This window comes from Eubalaena glacialis, chromosome 14 (genome assembly GCF_028564815.1).
Source record: "Eubalaena glacialis isolate mEubGla1 chromosome 14, mEubGla1.1.hap2.+ XY, whole genome shotgun sequence".
Lineage (NCBI taxonomy): Eukaryota > Metazoa > Chordata > Mammalia > Artiodactyla > Balaenidae > Eubalaena > Eubalaena glacialis.
In genome coordinates this window covers 23,573,791-23,586,115 of record NC_083729.1, presented here as the reverse complement: position 1 = coordinate 23,586,115, position 12,325 = coordinate 23,573,791, and the positions used below count along the sequence as shown (strand labels likewise).

The following is a 12,325-nucleotide window of genomic DNA, read 5'->3' as shown; positions in this document are numbered from 1 at the left end:
ACAACTGTGGCTATAATCAGTCTACTCCCCTCCACCCCACCCCCAGTGATTTAGGGGCGAGGTCTGCAGAGGTCGACTCTCAGTCTCCTCTTCGTGGCCTGGTATATAGAATGTAGGAAAAAACTCTCAGCCAGGGACCAGGGTGGATATCTGCCTCCCTCCCACAAACCCATGTATTCCAACCTGGTTATGACGATGTGGAACTAGAGGAGAGAAGGAATTAGACAGCCTGGGTCAGCACTGGGAGAAGCCAAAATACTTCTTGGATACGGCCTTTTCTGAGCACTGCTATTCTTCAAATACTAGCCACCCCCAACCCACTAAAAAGCTCTTCTATAAAACTAGCTATTTACATTTGACATAAATTTACACGCATGTGCAATATAGTAGAAAGTGCAACAGTTTTGAAGATAAATTGTCTTCGGTTCATATCGCCTCTTACCATTTACTACATGGGCAAGTTTATAAGTTCTCTGAGCCTCAGTTTTCTCTCTTATAAAATAGGGATGACAATATCTGTTTCATGCATTTATTGTGAAAATTAAATGAGATAAAGTAAAATAGCTGCCTTAAATCCTTTCTGGAATGAAGCAGGATGTAAATAAACACACACACACACAAATAAATGAAATGTGTATCGAGTGCCTGGCACAATGTTCCCTGGGGTATCTGCATTTGCGCATTTGTCTCTTCAGCTCCACATGGGAGACTGGAAGGAATCCCAAAAGTTTTGGTGTTCTGGGGTGGGAGGCTCTCCCCAAATCCCTGAAATCCCGTCACACATGGTCACTCTCCTGTTTTACCTTCTTGTAAAGTCATTCCTTGTAAGGTCATCCGCCGTAGTGGGTGTAAGAGAGAAAAGAAACACTAACATAATAATAACAGTATTAGCTAATGCTTACTGAGTGTCAGCTAAGTACTGTACATGTCTTAACCCACATGGTCTTCACCACACCCCTATAAGGCTCTATTATTATCCCCACTTCTTAATGATGGAACTGGGCACAGAGAGGTTAGGTAGGTAGCTGGCCAGAGGTCACAGCCAGTAAGAGGCAAAATTGAGATTATAAAACTGGAAGTCTGCCTCGAAAGTTTCCACTCTTAATTAATATATTTCTCCTGAAGGAAGGAAAGAAAAAGGGAAGGGAGGGAGTGAAGAAGGAAGGAAGGAAGGAAGGAGAGAAGGAAAGGAAGGAAGGAAGGAAAGAAGGAGGGAAGGAAGGAAAGAGAGAAGGAAAGGAAGGAAGGAAGGAAAGAAGGAGGGAAAGAAGGAAGGAGTGAAGGAAAGAAGGAGGGAAGGAAAGAAGGAGGGAAAGAAGGAAGGGAGGAAGGAGGGAAGGAGGGAAGGGAGGAAGAAAGGGAAGGAGGGAGGGAGGGAGGGAGAAGGTAAAATTAGAAGAAGCTAAAGAGAGACCAGGCAAAAGAGCCCAAAACCATTCAATTTTTTTCTTTGCTCAAAAGCATGACAGAAGAATTAGGGGAAACACAGTTCAGGAACATTTTCTTAGCTCCCACCTCAGGAAAGCTGGGCCACCTTCTGGATGCCTGTCACCCATACAGTATCTCTGATGTAAGTCAAAACTGCTTTCCAGCCGCCAGTGCTAAGGTCGCAGTAGAGTCCACTGTGGCCCCAGGGAGCCCAACCCTGTCTCAGCACCCCTCTGCTCCCACAGCTCCCCTCCAGCAGAGCCAGAGGCCACCCTCAGCCTCAGGGCAACTCTTTTCCACCACAGGCTCGTGGGAACCACATCCTGAATCAACCTGAAACCTAGTTTCCATCCAGATCCGATCCTCTCCAGGGCACATGCATCTAACTTCTGGGGAATTTTGAAGGACAAAGAATAACAAAGCCAGGGCTACTTGGGTAAAAGACCCCACACCACATGCCAAGTGTTATTATTATTACAGAAAATTAACTAGCAACAAAGGACTCTACAGTAAAATTTACATTGATCTGGCATTTTTTACTCCTGCTCTCTCCCATAAAAACGCTTTAAAAGCAGGCTGATTTAATGGAAACAATAAAAAGTAGTGCTGAATGGTTTATATTTGCTGCAGAATTACTACAAGGTCTATTTTTAAAAAACCTTGAAAGTTATGTGTGTTTTTTTCCTTTAGGATAAGATTAGGGAGAGAAGTGCAATTGATTTTTTTTTTTTTTTTAATTGATCTAGACAAGCTCCCACAGGCTCAGTTCCTTATTTCTAATGACTCTTCACACCCACGTCCGGACACTTGTCAAGAGAGAGTCTTAGCAAAGGGACATGAGGAGTAATGTCAGCTGTGAGGCCTGAGCCTTGACAGTGTTATGCTTGGTAATAATAATAATCATACGACTGAGCTCCGTGTGAAAAGGACGTTGCTGGCTGTCTAATTTGTGTGGTTTCCATCATCCTCAACTTAACCCATGAGCTTGGCTATCCCAGCAAGGGGTTAGTCGCCACCTGAATGACTTGGCCCTTGTAGCCACTACAGAACGTGAGGGTGACCACATCTTTTAGCTTCAGATCCCCAACCGTGTTCACCAGGGCCAGAAGTCGAAACAAAGGCTCAGGAAGACATGGTTTCTAACCTCAAGAAGCTTAAAAGAGACAGTTTAAGGGGGTGTTCATAGGGACTATGGAGTCACTTGAAGCTGGGTTTAAAATTCAACTAGAAGAGCAGAGCATACAGTAGGCCTTCAATAAATGTTAACTGTTGCTGTTGATCACATTATTAGTGCTGTTATTATTATCACTGGAATTGTTGTGCTTGTTAATATTCATATTGCTAAAGATGGCAGTGTGGGAAGATGTGGAGTTAGCGTCTCCCCACAACTAGGGTGCCTGCGGCCACTGGTCAGGAACCCTAACACCCAAGGAGATGGGAGGAACCCCAGAGTGAACCGGTAGGATGTAGGGGGACTGAGGGGGGAGGAGAAGTGGAGGCCAGACAGGATCTGCGCCCCTGAGGCCAGGGAGATCAGGAGAGGCAGGCGGGAGGGACTCTCCAGGAAGAGCGGGAGACAAGTGGAGGGCGATCGCCTGGCCCACTGGGGCCCTGGGAGCCTGCTGAGCTCCCAGGCCAGTACCCTGCCGTACAAACCCCCCTCCAGGCCACGTGGGTCTTTGCGGGCATAGGTAGGAGGCCGAGGGGAGAACAGGAGAGGCAGGTAGGAGGGGCCCTCCCAGACCCCAGACCTGAGGAGCAGGAGAGAAGAGGAGGACATTTGTCTGGCCCACTCAAGCCCAGGAAGCCTGCTGGGATCCCAGGTGAGGTCCCCTGCCCTCTGAGACAAGGGGTGGGGGACAGCCTGGGCCCCTTCTGTTCCTTGAGCCTAAGCCCCACCAACCCCCTCCCCCCCAGCTCCCAGGGCCTTTTCCAGCCCTCTGGGTCCTGAGCATTGGCCCCGCCCACCACTCAAACCTCGCCCTTGCTTAGGCCCCGCCCTCTACAGCCAAGGCATTCCCCCCCACTTTTTTTTTTTTTCCCTCCTCCCCTTTTTTACTATTGTGGTATTAATGTACCTTCCGGTTGTTGATTCATCTATATTTTAATTGTTACATTCTTTCTAACATATCTGTTAGTTTCCTAGTCTAATTTTATTTTTTACTTTGTTATTGTTCTTTTTTTTTTTTTTTTGCTACCCCACGTGGCTTGCGGGATCTTGGTTTGCAAGCCCAGGGTCAGGCAGAAGCTCCTGTGGTGGAAGCTCCGAGTCCAAACCACTGGACTAACAGAGAACCTCAGACCCCAGGGAATATTCATCAGAGTGAGGTCTCACAGAGGTCCTCATCTCAGCACCAAGACCCAGCTCTCTCTACCCAATAGCCTGCAAACTCCAGTGTTGGAAGCCTCAGGCCAAACAACCAGTAAAACAGGAACACAATCCCATTCATTTTAAAAAAAAAAAAATGAATTGGCAAAAAAATATGTCACAGATGAAGGAGCAAGGTAAAAACCTACAAGACCAAATAAATGAAGAGGAAATAGGCAATCTACCTGAAAAAGAATTCAGAGTAATGATAGTAAAGATGATCCACAATCTCAGAAATAGAATGGAAGCACAGATTGAGAAAATACAAGAAATGTTTAACAAAGATCTAGAAGAACTAAAGAACAAACAAACAGAGATGAACAACACAATAACTGAAATGAAAAATACACTAGAAGGAATCAATAGCAGAATAACTGGGGCAGAAGAACGAATAAGTGAGCTGGAAGACAAAATGGTGGAAATAACTGCCGAGGAGCAGGATAAAAAAAAAAGAATGAAAAGAATCGAAGACAATCTCAGAGACCTCTGGGACAACACTAAACTTAAGACCATCTCAGAGACCTCTGGGACAACACTAAATGCACCAACATTCAAATTATAAGGATCCCAGAAGAAGAAGAGAAAAATAAAGGGTCTGAAAAAATATTTGAAGAGTTTATAGTCGAAAAATTCCCTAACATGGGAAAGGAAATAGTCACCGAAGTCCAGGAAGCACAGAGAGTCCCATACAGGATCAACCCTGGGAAAAACACACCAAGACACATATTAATCAAACTAACAAAAATTAAATTCAAAGAAAAAATATTAAAAGCAGCAAGGGAAAAACAAAAAATAACATACAAAGGAATCCCCATAAGGTTATCAGCTGATATTTCAGCAGAATCTCTGCAGGCCAGAAGGGAGTGGCAGGATATACTTAAAGCGATGAAAGAGAAAAACCTACAACGAAGATTACTCTACCCAGCAAGGATCTCATTCAGATTCGATGGAGCAGTCAAAAGCTTTTCAGACAAGCAACAGCGAAGAGAATTCAGCACCACCAAATCAGCTTTACAACAAATGCTAAAGAAACTTCTCGGGGCAGGAAACACAAGAGAAGGAAAAAACCCACAAAAACAAACCCAAAACAATTAAGAAAATGGTAATAGGAACATACATATCGATAATAACCTTGAATGTAAATGGATTAAATGCCACAACCAAAAGACAGACTGGCTGAATAGATACAAAAATAAGACCCATATATATGCTGTCTACAAGAGACCCACTTCAGACTGAGGGACACATACAGACTGAAAGTGAAGGGATGGAAAAAGATATTCCATACAAATGGAAATCAAAAGAAAGCTGAAGTAGCAATCTCGTATCAGATAAAATAGACTTTAAAATAAAGACTGTTACAAGAGATAAGGAGGGACACTACATAATGATCAAAGGATCATCCAAAAAGAAGATATAACAATTATACATGTTTACGCACCCAACATAGGAGCACCTCGATACATAAAGCAAATGCTAACAACCATGAAAGGAGAAATCGACAGTAACACAATAAAAGTAGGGGACTTTTAACATCCCACTTACACCAATGGACAGATCATCCAAACAGAAAATAAATGAGGAAACACAAGCTTTAAATGACACAATAGACCAGATAGATCTAATTGATATTTATAGAACATTCCACCCAAAAGTGGCAGAATACACTTTCTTCTCAAGTGCACATGGAACATTCTCCAGGATAGATCACATCTTGGGTCACAAATCGAGCCTCAGAAAATTTAAGTAAATTGAAATCGTATCAAGCATATTTTCTGACCACAAAGCTATGAGATTGGAAATCAATTACAGGAAAAAAACTGTAAAAAACACAAATACATGGAGGCTAAACAGTGTGCTACTGAATACCCAAGAGATCACTGGAGAAATCAAAGAAGAAATTAAAAAATACATAGAAACAAATGACAATGAAAACATGATGACCCAAAATTAGGGCACCTAAATTATGACAAAGGAGGCAAGAACATACAATGGAGGAAAGACAGCCTCTTCAATAAGTGGTGCTGGGAAAACTGGACCGCTACATGTAAAAGAATGAAATTAGAACACTACCTAACAGCATACACAAAAATAAACTCCAAATGGATTAAAGATTAAATGTAAGACCAGACACTATAAAACTTTTAGAGGAAAATATAAGAAAAACACTCTTTGACATAAACCACAGCAAGATCTTTTTTGACCCACCTCCTAGAGTAAGGGAAATAAAAACAAAGATAAACAAATGGGACTTAATTAAACTTAAAAGCCTTTGCACAGCAAAGGAAACCATAAACAAGACAAAAAGACAACCCTCAGAACAGGAGAAAATCTTTGAAAATGAAACAACAGACAAAAGATTAATGTCCAAAATATACAGACAGCTCATGGCGCTCAATATCAAAAAAACAAACAATCCAGTTAAAAAATGGGCAGAAGACCTAAATAGACATTTCACCAAGGAAGACATACAGATGGCCAAGAGGCACATGAAAAGATGCTCAACATCACTAATTACTGGAGAAATGCAAATCAAAACTACAGTGAGGTATCACCTCACGCCGGTCAGAATGGCCATTATCAAAAAAGGTAGAAACAATAAATGCTGGAAAGGGTGTGGTGAAAGGGAACCCCCCTACACTGTTGGTGGGAATGTAAATTGATACAACCACTATGGAAAACAGTATGGAGGTTCCTTAAAAAACTAAAAATAGAACTACCATATGACCCAGCAATCCCACTACTGTGCATATACCCTGAGAAAACCATAATTCAACAAGAGACATGTACCACAATGTTCATTGCAGCACTCTCTACAATAGCCAGGACATGGAACCAACCTAAATGTCCATCGACAGATTAATGGATAAAGAAGATGTGGCACATAGATACAATGGAATATTACTCGGCCATAAAAAGAAATGAAATTGAGTTATTTGTAGTGAGGTGGATGGACCTAGAGTCTGTCATACAGAGTGAAGTAAGTCAGAAAGAAGAAAACAAATACCGTATGTTAACGCATATATATGGAATCTTAAAAAAAGAAAAAAATGGTACTGATGAACCTAGTTGCAGGGCAGGAATAAAGGGGTAGACATAGAGAATGGACTTGATGACATGGGGTGGGAGGGCGAAGCTGAGGTGAAGTGAGAGTAGCATCGACATATATACACTACCAAATGTAAAATAGTTGGCTGGTGGGAAGCAGCAGCGTAGCACAGGGAGATTGACTAGGTGCTTTGCAATGACCTAGAGGGGTGGGTTAGGGAGGATGGGAGGGAGCCTCAAGGGGGAGGGGACATGGGGACATGTGTATGCATATGACTGATTCACTTTGTTGTGCAACAGAAACTAACACGGTATTGTGAAGCAATTATACTCCAATAAAGATCTATTTAAAAAAATATTCATATTGCTGGGTTCAAGGCTGACCTGTGTTGTAGAGAATGATCACACATGAGGTGGGACCTCTCCTAGTTGAGCACTCAGGTCCCCTCCATGTCTCAATTACTATAACTCTCTGATTCCTTGTTTGGGTTCTAGATCCTTGGACAAGAGCTAGTTTGATGGTTTCCCATGGCCCTGCCCCTTTAAAGATGGGGCCTGTGGGCAAATGGGGAGTCAAGAGCTATACAATGAATCAATCCCAAAACTTCCTTCAACCCCCGCAAATTCCCCAGTCCCTAGGTTCCTCCTAACAGGGAAGGCATCATTATCACTTGAATGGATGACAGCTAACAATAATGACTTGAACTTTCAGATTAACTCAACTCCACTGCAATAAAATTTTGGCCCAGAATGTCAGAATCTTGTCTGATTTAACAGAAATCTGTTCATGCGTTTGTTCTCTTGTTCAACAAATATTTGTCGAGAGTCTACAACGTATCAGGCACTGGAGACACAATGATGAATGATCCATCACCCTGGCTTTAAGCAGGTGGAGGTCTGGGGTGGGGGGGGGGAGTCGGGGAGCATGGCAAGACACAGAGGACCTCCTTCCTATGAAAGTGAAAAACATTGACTCCCACCAGACAGGACCACCCTGTTTTCTGAATACACAGTCTGTATGGGCTCTGCTCATGTGCTCATGCCAGCCTCTCTTTCTGCATTGCCCTTTTCCCAATTCCTGCCCCTTCTTCATAACCCATCCTCAAGTTACACCTCTCCTGATCACTGGATGTGAGACATCATTTTGCCCTCTATGATTCAATAGTATGTAGTGCTTATGCCACTCACTCAGCTCCTCTATACTGCCATTCACTCTAAAATTCGGTACATACTTTTACTCTTTCTCGCTAGTCTGTAAGCTCCTTGAGTACACAGCTAAATCCTAAACTCTAAGGATCCCCAGAGCATTTAATACATTATCTAGTGTGCAATGATGCACCAATAAATACCTGAGAAGTGGAATTCAATTCAACAAATTCAAACCTAGATCTAGACACAAGGCATCTTTTCACATGCTACAGAAAGATGCAAAGATAAATTAGAGGATTTTACTCCAAAGTGAGATGGGGTCCTTTAGAGAGTTCTGGGCAGAAGGTTGATCTGCTATCATAGTCCAATGCTAATATATTTTCTTGTAGGAGTGTTTCAACATAATTTCTTTTAACTAAAAATTTTTCCTGATTTAAACAAAAGGTGACTGCTATTCATAAATCACTAATGCCTTTCTTACCTTCTTTTACTTACATTCCTCTCCCACTTGAATCTTGTAAATGAATTGAGATGCAGATAATTTCATGGACCAGTGCCATTCCAAGAAAAAAGCTCTGGTCTTCTGTAAGAAGAGCTCCCGCTTATTGAGGCCCCAATAAGGGTATTCCTTTGTGTATATCCTTCTCACAAATCCACACAGAAATCCAGCAAGCTAGGTATTACGACTTCCACCTTAAAAATAAGGAAACAGGAGATCAGGGAAATTACATCATTTGCCTAAGTTCACTTAGTAGATGGTGGAGCTGAGAACTGAATGTAGGTGTCCTGATACTTTAGCAGCTAAAACCATCTCAGAAAGGCATTTCATTGACCGGCATGTATGTTTGAGGGCTCACTTTTGTAAGCCAGCCCTACATCAACATCATGCCTATTGGAATATCACACAGCAGGGAAGTAATACACATTCCTCTGTTTTGTCAACTGACATCCATGGCCCTCAAGTGCTGTCAAAAAGTGACCCTTCATTCTGGACTTACAATAACTTGGTGCCTTCATCCTTTTGAGACACGCTGCCAACCCTTCAATCTCATCAGCAGCTTGCCTCACATCAGAAGTGCCAGACAGTTTCCTTTAAACATGTAGAGACTAACCTGGTATGGAGCAGTGGGGACCTTAGAGATTCTTTTTGTTTTCATGTCAGATCTTCTTATGATTTTTTATTTTGTTTTGTGTGTGCATTTTCTGACAATGTATTTCACTGTCTGACTGACCTGTCTATCCTCAAAACCCAGACTGGTGATTTCCTCTAGCAATGCTAAGTCAACATATCCTTCTTTATGTCTGTGATTCTAGTGATATGAAATGTGACTGAATATACAGACTGATCCATGGGTCACATTGTCTCCTGTTCTTGCAGTTGTGGAGAAATAATATATTTGATTTTAATCTTTGGTCTGTAGGTAACCAATATGTGACCTTGAGCAGCTCTCACCATTTCTCTGAGGAGGGTGGAACTGAGTCTCTTTGGAGAAATAAGTCTGTGGTTCTTTGACTAATCATTCTTCTTCCACCTTCTATAGAATATTATCGGTCCACTGAAGCCTTCAGGGTTTTGGTAAAGCGTTTTGTCACTAGAACTCAGGCAATTTGCTAGAAAAGTATAGGCATAAGATCAGTATGAGACCTTGGAGAACTTTTAATTCAACGGCTGCATTTTGCTAATGAGGAAACTATAACCCAAGAAGGTCCCGTACTTACCTTACCCCATGCAAATCCAGGACCAGAATCTGGGACTCAGCTCCCAACTTGGTGGCCTTTGAATATATTACTTCCAGCCTCCAGGTCAGAAATGGACCTTGATATTCACAGACCAATCCTCCTGCCTTTTTCAGTGGACTCTGATTTATTCATTATGGTGTAACCACTCAGCAAAAATGTGTAGTCAGTTTTTTTCTCAGCAAACTCACACAAAGTTGGAGACACTTTCTCTGGTTGAGAATACAATTTGATCAGAAAACACCCCAAATTTCAGGCATTCAGAGTAAACTACCGTGTTCAAAGTCATCAGGCAAATGGTGGGCAGAGCCAGAACTGGAAGTGGAGAGCTCCAGAGAGTTGGAAGATAATGGATGGTGACAGGCCATCCATACTGTGCTTTTGGCTTCCCAAAGTCCAGATGGCCTCCCCTCACTGTCATACTGATTGAGTGAAGCACCAGTGCTGAGATGGCCACAAATCCCCAGCACGTGGATACAGCTGCACGTTTGTCTCTAGGAGGCTCTAGGTTAGAACATAACCTTCCCCTTTGCAAGCAGAAGTAGAGTTGCCACCAGCCAAAGAGGAAAGCAGGACCCTAATGAGCAAGTTTCATGACCACTGGGATGTCAACAAAGAAAATGGAGGCAGAGAGAAAAGAGAGCGTGGGTTTTTTTCACAGGGTTTTTGCTGTCTCTTACACAAATCTGAGCCTAGGTCTAAGCTTGCCCTTTTTCAGTCCCAACTTCTCTGGTTATAAAATCATGTTTGGCAACTACTCTGAAAGTTATTAAAGTTGCAGCAGGAAACTATGGGAGGCCAGAGAATTTCAGACAAAAGTTATTGCTTCAGTAACTCAGAAACGAATCCCTAAAACTCTTGACACATTTTTCCAGAGGGCTAGTGCCAATACAGAAATGGAAATTGTTGTCAAGGGCCACTGTGTACCTGGAATTAAAATCCATCATTCCTCAGAGCAGAGAGCTACGATTTTGGAAGAGTATGAATAGTCATGCCTTTTGTCACCATATTTCCTCGAAAATAAGAGTTCTTTATTTTTCAAAAGAACAAGAAAAATTCTGCTCTCTTTGTCTTTTTCCTTAAGGACCCCTCATTTACATTTTCTTTACAAATTTCTTTTCTTTGACAGTCACACATTTAAACGGAAGGCTTCCTTTTCCTTATTCAATTGCACTGGTTTTATTTTGGATAGAAATCCTGTTGGGTACAGTAACAGAGAACAAACTACAACTGCAATAATCCCTTCTACAACATCTATTGTGGGGAAACCTATTACACTTTTTTTTTTTTTTAACATCTTTATTGGAGTATAATTGCTTTACAATGGTGTGTTAGTTTCTGCTGTATAACAAAGTGAATCAGCTATACATTTAATACACTTTTTATTAAATGGCTGAGGCACTGGCTCCAGTGATCTGAGTTAACTACCGAAGAGCACAGAAAGGGAACAGAAATGCCTTCTGCCTTCAGCAAAGCGCACTGCGTCCCCAACAACATGGTAGGGACCGGAGACAAAAAACTCCCATCCAGGAACACCCACCTGAAAGACAATAGATTGCCTTAGGCGACGCCTTCATTACCAAAAGTTAACAGATGGAAAAGATTTAATGGGATCTTGGGAATTCCCTTGCTGTCCAGCGGCTAGGACTCTGCGCTTTCACTGCCGAGGGCCCAGTTCAATCCCTGGTGGGGGAACTAAGATCCTGCAAGCTGTGCAGTGCGACCAAAAAAAAGATTTGATGGGATCCAGTGTTAACAAGCAATTAAGCAAATGGAGAAATGGGCCTTCTGATTCACTGTTGGAGGACTGACAATATCCTCAGAGTTTTAAATGTACGTACACTTTGACCCAGGTTCTAAGAATTTGTCCTAAGTTAGTATTTACATAAGCACACAGGGTTAGCCTCAGCATGAGAGGAAAAATCAGGAACAAAGCACAAATCATTAAAAATGCAATCATTGACCTGACCATGTAATTTATATTTATTGTCTTGTGACATACCATTGAGTGGCAAAGTACAGTCGCAGCAAGCTTATGTGTGTATGACCTTCTCTCTGTAAAACTGTAGCTAAAAGGCTGTTCACAGAGGTGTTCACCATGGTAGTCTCTGGATGAGCTTCCGGGTGACTTTTCCTTTCCTTGACCAACTTTTCTGGATTTTTAATATTTTTTATACTTGGGGTTTGGGAGGGTGCTTTAAAATTTTTTCAAACAGAAAGCTAGTCTTTCCCTAAGTTCCTTAGTACTCATACTGCTGTACCTAAGCCCAACCTAGTGGTAAGACACTATGAAACATTGTGATGAGTTCATGGGTGTATCCAGATGTCAAAATTCATCAAACTGTACACTTTTGTACATGTGATTTGTTTATTGTACATCAATTACACCTCAATAAAATTGTTTTTCTTTAAAAGGAAAGAAAATACAAAATAGTCCAGGTAATTTCCATTCTCCACACAAAATTGTCAAAATAACTATATATATAAAAAAAACCTGAATCAATTTTAGAAAGTAAATTTGATGTTCCAGTCAGTGACAGGAGGCTACTCCAAGAGGTTAATAGCCTGAGTGAGGTGTAAAAATGTTCATTTAGC

The 12,325-nt window shown here is 41.8% G+C and overlaps 1 protein-coding gene across 1 annotated transcript in view; it reads left to right on the top strand.

Annotated features, from left to right (window-relative positions):
• Positions 1-12,325, top strand: part of ALK (ALK receptor tyrosine kinase) — a 756,061-nt gene that overhangs the window by 553,350 nt on the left and 190,386 nt on the right. The window lies entirely within an intron of this gene.